This window comes from Oncorhynchus nerka, linkage group LG18 (assembly GCF_034236695.1).
Source record: "Oncorhynchus nerka isolate Pitt River linkage group LG18, Oner_Uvic_2.0, whole genome shotgun sequence".
Classification (NCBI taxonomy): domain Eukaryota; kingdom Metazoa; phylum Chordata; class Actinopteri; order Salmoniformes; family Salmonidae; genus Oncorhynchus; species Oncorhynchus nerka.
Window position 1 is genome coordinate 78,828,458 of NC_088413.1, and position 7,598 is coordinate 78,836,055.

Genomic DNA, 7,598 nt, shown 5'->3' on the forward strand with positions numbered 1-7,598 from the left:
CAGCACAATGTCAAATACAGGTATCCTTGTCAATAATTAACATCCAATCACATTAACCGTTACTCTCTCGTGGGAATTCCACTAACGGTCCGTATGAAGCCAAACGTAGCTGCTGCTCATGTTGGTATCTGTACTGATGGCACAAAAGCCATGACAGGGAGACAAAGGCAATGATTAAGAAGTTGGAGCTCTTCTCTGTCTGCATTAACAAGGACAACACACAGGTTGGAGCTCTTCTCTGTCTGCATTAACAAGGACAACACACAGGTTGGAGCTCTTCTCTGTCTGCATTAACAAGGACAACACACAGGTTGGAGCTCTTCTCTGTCTGCATTAACAAGGACAACACACAGGTTGGAGCTCTTCTCTGTCTGCATTAACAAGGACAACACACAGGTTGGAGCTCTTCTCTGTCTGCATTAACAAGGACAACACACAGGTTGGAGCTCTTCTCTGTCTGCATTAACAAGGACAACACACAGGTTGGAGCTCTTCTCTGTCTGCATTAACAAGGACAACACACAGGTTGGAGCTCTTCTCTGTCTGCATTAACAAGGACAACACACAGGTTGGAGCTCTTCTCTGTCTGCATTAACAAGGACAACACACAGGTTGGAGCTCTCACTCTGTCTAACAAGGACAACACACAGCTCTTCTCTTCTGCATTAACAAGGACAACACACAGGTTGGAGCTCTTCTCTGTCTGCATTAACAAGGACAACACACAGGTTGGAGCTCTTCTCTGTCTGCATTAACAAGGACAACACACAGGTTGGAGCTCTTCTCTGTCTGCATTAACAAGGACAACACACAGGTTGGAGCTCTTCTCTGTCTGCATTAACAAGGACAACACACAGGTTGGAGCTCTTCTCTGTCTGCATTAACAAGGACAACACACAGGTTGGAGCTCTTCTCTGTCTGCATTAACAAGGACAACACACAGGTTGGAGCTCTTCTCTGTCTGCATTAACAAGGACAACACACAGGTTGGAGCTCTTCTCTGTCTGCATTAACAAGGACAACACACAGGTTGGAGCTCTTCTCTGTCTGCATTAACAAGGACAACACACAGGTTGGAGCTCTTCTCTGTCTGCATTAACAAGGACAACACACAGGTTGGAGCTCTTCTCTGTCTGCATTAACAAGGACAACACACAGGTTGGAGCTCTTCTCTGTCTGCATTAACAAGGACAACACACAGGTTGGAGCTCTTCTCTGTCTGCATTAACAAGGACAACACACAGGTTGGAGCTCTTCTCTGTCTGCATTAACAAGGACAACACACAGGTTGGAGCTCTTCTCTGTCTGCATTAACAAGGACAACACACAGGTTGGAGCTCTTCTCTGTCTGCATTAACAAGGACAACACACAGGTTGGAGCTCTTCTCTGTCTGCATTAACAAGGACAACACACAGGTTGGAGCTCTTCTCTGTCTGCATTAACAAGGACAACACACAGGTTGGAGGAGCTCTTCTCTGTCTGCATTAACAAGGACAACACACAGGTTGGAGGAGCTCTTCTCTGTCTGCATTAACAAGGACGACACACAGGTCTTTCCATCATTGTATGATTTATTGTGTGTAAATTAACTCAAGCTTACGGACAATGTCAAATGTGATACAGGGAAGCACCTGAGTGAGTTGGGTGCTCACTTACGCAGGTACTTTCCCGAAATGGATGACACAAACAACTGGATTCGTTATCCCTTTCATGCCCTGCCTCCAGTCCACTTACAGATATCTGAACAAGAGAGACTCACAGAAATTGCAACAAGCGGTTCTGTTAAAATTAAATTTAATCAGAAGCCAATGACAGATTTCTGGATTTAGCTGCCCTCAGAGTATCCTGCCTTGGCAAATTGTGCTGTTAAGACACTGATGCCCTTTGCAACCACGTACCTATGTGAGAGTGGATTCTCGGCCCTCACTAGCATGAAAACTAAATACAGGCACAGACTGTGTGTGGAAAATGATTTAATACTGAGACTCTTTCCAATACAACCCAACATTGCAGAGTTATGTGCATCCTTTCAAGCACACCCTTCTCATTAACCTGTGGTGAGTTATTCACAATTTTCAATGAACTAATAACGTTTTATATGTAAGAAATAAATGTTAAATAAAGAGCAAAATGGTTTAATATTAGTATATTATTATTTGTGGCCTGGTCCTAGAAGAGCTCTTTGTAAACTTCCCACGAGCCGGGTTGTGACAAAAACTCACACTCATTCTTATGTTTAATAAATGTATTGTGTAGTGTGTGTGGCAGGCTCACAACGATGACAAAAAAAAAAAACATTTTGAGAGTTTTTATTTATTTATTTTACCTTTATTTAACCAGGTAGGCCAGTTGAAAACAAGTTCTCATTTACAACTGCGACCTGGCCAAGAATAAAGCAAAGCAGTTCAACACAAACAACGACACAGCAGTTACACATGGAGTAAAACAAACATACAGTCAATAATACAATAGAAAAATAAGTCTATATACAATGTGAGCAAATGAGGTGAGATATGGGAGGTAAAGGCAATAAATAGGCCATGGGGGCGAAGTAAATACCATATAGCAAGTAAAACACTGGAATGGTAGATTTGACAGTAGATGAGTGTGCAAAGTAGAAATACTGGGGTGAAAAGGAGCAAAATAAATAAATACAGTAGGGGAAGAGGTAGTTGTTTGAGAGTGCTCTGACCCTGGTGCTAGAGGGGGTACTCAGCTGGAGGGTGAATATTTGAAGGGGTACGGGATTAAAAACTTTGGGAACCGCTGATCCAGAGCATCCCAAACATGCTCAATGGGTGATATGTCTGGTGAGTATGCAGGTCATGGAAGAACTGGGACATGTTCAGCTTCCAGGAATTGTGTACAGATCCTTGCGACATGGGGCTGTGCAATATGATGCGGAAACATGAGGTGATGGCAATGGGTCTCAGGATCTCGTCACGGTAACTCTGCATGACAATTTCCATTGATAAAATGCAATTGTGTTCGTTGTACATAGCTCATACCTGCCCCATACCATAACCCCACAGCCACCATGGGGCACTCTGTTCACAACATTGACATCAGCAAACCGCTCACCTACACAATACCATACACTCTGTCCGCCATCTGCCCGGTGCTGTTGAAACGTGGATTCATCCATAAAGAGGACACTTCTCCAGTGAGGCCAATGGCCATCAAATGTGAGCATTTTCTCACTGAACTCAGTTACAATGCAGAACTACAGTCGGGTCAAGACCATGGTGAGGACGATGAGCACACAGAGGAGCTTCCCTGAGATGGTTTCTGACAGATCTCTGACTCATTCCGGTCTCATTCGGTCCCACTTCACAGTAGAATCCTCAACCAAGTTTCTAAAGACGATTGACATCTAGTGGAAGCCTTAGGAAGTGCAACATAACCTATATCCCACTGTGTATTCAATAGGGGCTGGGTTGAAAATCGACAAACCTCAGATTTCCCACTTCCTGTTTGGATTTCTTCTCAGGTTTTTGCCTGCCATATGAGTTCTGTTATACTCACAGACATCATTCAAACAGTTTTAGAAAATTCAGAGTGTTTTCTATCCAATACTAATAATAATATGCATATATTAGCAACTGGGACTGAGGAGCAAGCAGTTTACTCTGGGCACCTTTCATCCAAGCTACTCAATACTGCCCCGGCAGCCATAGGAAGTTAATCAGCTTCCACACCTGACAGGTGGATGGATTATCTTGGCAAAGGAGAAATGCTCACTAACATGGATGTAATCAAACTGTTATTTCACAAATATGTATCACATATCACTGTTGTTTCAAAACCACATATCAATGTTGTTTCACATTAACCAATCAGATACAGTGCCTTGCAAAAGTATTCATCCCCCTTGGCGTTTTTCCTATTTTGTTGCATTACAACCTGTAATTTAAATGGATTTTTATATGGATTTCATGTAATGTGGTGCGTGTATATGTATTCACCCCCTTTGCTATGAAGTCCCTAAACAAGATCTGCTGCATCCAATTACCTTCAGAAGTCACATAATTAGTCAAATAAAGTCCACCTGTGTGCAATATAAGTGTCACATGATCTCAGTATATATACACCTGTTCTGAAAGACCCCAGAGTCTGCAACACAACCAAGCAAGCAGCACCACGAAGACCAAGGAGCTCTCCAAACAGGTCATGGACAAAGTTGTGGAGAAGTACAGATCAGGGTTGTGTTATAACAAAATATCAGAAACTTTGAACATCCCACGGAGCACCATTAAATCCATTATTAAAAATGGAAAGAATATGGCACTACAACAAACCTGCCAAGAGAGGGCCACCCACCAAAACTCACAGACCAGGCAAGGAGAGCATTAATCAGAGAGGCAACAAAGAGACCAAAGATAACCCTGAAGGAGCTGCAAAGCTCCACAGCAGAGATTGGAGTATCTGTCGATAGGACTACTTTAAGCCGTACACTCCACAGAGCTGGGCTTTACGGAAGGGTGGCCAGAAAGAGTCATTGCTTAAAGAAAAAAACAAGAAAACACGTTTGGTGTTCACCAAAAAATGTGGGAGACTCCCCAAACATATGGAAGAAAGTACTCTGGCAAGATGAGAAAAAAATGGGGCTTTTTGGCCATCAAGGAAAACAGTATGTCTAGCGCAAACCCAACACCTATCATCACCCCGAGAACACCATTCTCACAGTGAAGCATGGTGGTGGCAGCATCATGCTGTGGGGATGTTTTTCATCGGCAGGGAAACAGGTCAGAATTGAAGGAATGATGGATGGCGCTAAATACAGGGAAATACTTGAAGGAAACCTGTTTCAGTCTTCCAGAGATTTGACACTGGGACGGAGGTTCACCTTCCAGCAAAACAATGACCCTAAGCATAATGCTAAAGCAACACTCGAGTGGTTTAAGGGGAAACATTTAATTGTCTTGGAATGGCCGAGTCAAAGCCCAGACCTCAAGACAATGCCCCTAGCACACTGCTAAAGCATCATTCCAGTTGTTTAAGGGGAAACATTTAAATGTTTTGATAGGCCTAGTCAAAGCCCAGACCTCAATCCAATTGAGAATCTGTGGTATAACTTAAAGATTGTTGTACACCAGCGGAACCCATCCAACTTGAAGCAGCTGGAGAAGTTTTGCCTTGAAGAATGAGCAAAAATCCCAGTGGCTAGATGTGTCGAGTTTATAAAGACATACCCCAAGAGACTTGCAGCTGTAATTGCTGCAAAAGGTGGCTCTACAAAGTATTGACTTTGGGAGGGTGAATAGTTATGCATGCTGAAGTTTTTCTTTTTTTGGTCTTATTTCTTGTTTGCTTCACAATAAAAAATATTTTGCATCATCAAATTTGTGTAAATCAAATGGTACAAATCCCGAAAAAAAATCTATTTTAATTTCAGGTTGTATTGCAATAAAATAGGTAAAATGCCAAGGGGAGTGAATACATTCGCTAGCCACATATCTCTGTTGTTTCACAACCACATATCTCTGTTGTTTCACATATCTCTGTTGTTTCACAACCACATATCTCTGTTGTTTAACATATCTCTGTTGTTTCACAACCACATATCTCTGTTGTTTCACAACCACATATCTCTGTTGTTTCACAACCACATATCTCTGTTGTTTCACAACCACATATCTCTGTTGTTTCACAACCACATATCTCTGTTGTTTAACAACCACATATCTCTGTTGTTTCACAACCACATATCTCTGTTGTTTAACATATCTCTGTTGTTTCACAACCACATATCTCTGTTGTTTCACAACCACATATCTATGTTGTTTAACAACCACATATCTCTGTTGTTTCACAACCACATATCTCTGTTGTTTCACAACCACATATCTCTGTAGTTTCACAACCACATATCTCTGTTGTTTCACAACCACATATCTATGTTGTTTAACAACCACATATCTCTGTTGTTTCACATATCTCTGTTGTTTCACAACCACATATCTCTGTTGTTTCACAACCAAATATCTCTGTTGTTTCACAACCACATATCTCTGTTGTTTAACAACCACATATCGCTGTTGTTTCACAACCACATATCTCTGTTGTTTCACAACCACATATCTCTGTTGTTTCACAACCACATATCTCTGTTGTTTCACAACCACATATCTCTGTTGTTTCACAACCACATATCTCTGTTGTTTAACATATCTCTGTTGTTTCACAACCACATATCTCTGTTGTTTCACAACCACATATCTCTGTTGTTTCACAACCACATATCTATGTTGTTTAACAACCACATATCTCTGTTGTTTCACAACCACATATCTCTGTTGTTTCACATATCTCTGTTGTTTAACATATCTCTGTTGTTTCACAACCACATATCTATGTTGTTTAACAACCACATATCTCTGTTGTTTAACAACCACATATCTCTGTTGTTTCACAACCACATATCTCTGTTGTTTCACAACCACATATCTCTGTTGTTTCACATATCTCTGTTGTTTCACAACCACATATCTCTGTTGTTTCACAACCACATATCTCTGTTGTTTCACATATCTCTGTTGTTTCACAACCACATATCTCTGTTGTTTCACAACCACATATCTCTGTTGTTTCACAACCACATATCTCTGTTTCACAACCACATATCTCTGTTGTTTAACATATCTCTGTTGTTTCACGACCACATATCTCTGTTGTTTCACAACCACATATCTCTGTTGTTTCACATATCTCTGTTGTTTCACATATCTCTGTTGTTTCACGACCACATATCTCTGTTGTTTCACATATCTCTGTTGTTTCACAACCACATATCTCTGTTGTTTCACAACCACATATCTCTGTTGTTTCACAACCACATATCTCTGTTGTTTCACATATCTCTGTTGTTTCACAACCACATATCTCTGTTGTTTCACAACCACATATCTCTGTTTCACAACCACATATCTCTGTTGTTTCACAACCACATATCTCTGTTGTTTCACAACCACATATCTCTGTTTCACAACCACATATCTCTGTTGTTTAACATATCTCTGTTGTTTCACAACCACATATCTCTGTTGTTTCACAACCACATATCTCTGTTTCACAACCACATATCTCTGTTGTTTCACATATCTCTGTTGTTTAACAACCACATATCTCTGTTGTTTCACAACCACATATCTCTGTTGTTTCACAACCACATATCTCTGTTGTTTCACAACCACATATCTCTGTTTCACAACCACATATCTCTGTTGTTTCACAACCACATATCTCTGTTGTTTCACATATCTCTGTTGTTTCACAACCACATATCTCTGTTGTTTCACAACCACATATCTCTGTTGTTTCACAACCACATATCTCTGTTTCACAACCACATATCTCTGTTTCACAACCACATATCTCTGTTGTTTCACAACCACATATCTCTGTTGTTTCACAACCACATATCTCTGTTGTTTCACAACCACATATCTCTGTTGTTTCACAACCACATATCTCTGTTGTTTCACAACCACATATCTCTGTAGTTTCACAACCACATATCTCTGTTGTTTCACGACCACATATCTCTGTTGTTTCACAACCACATATCTCTGTTGTTTCAGAACCACATATCTCTGTT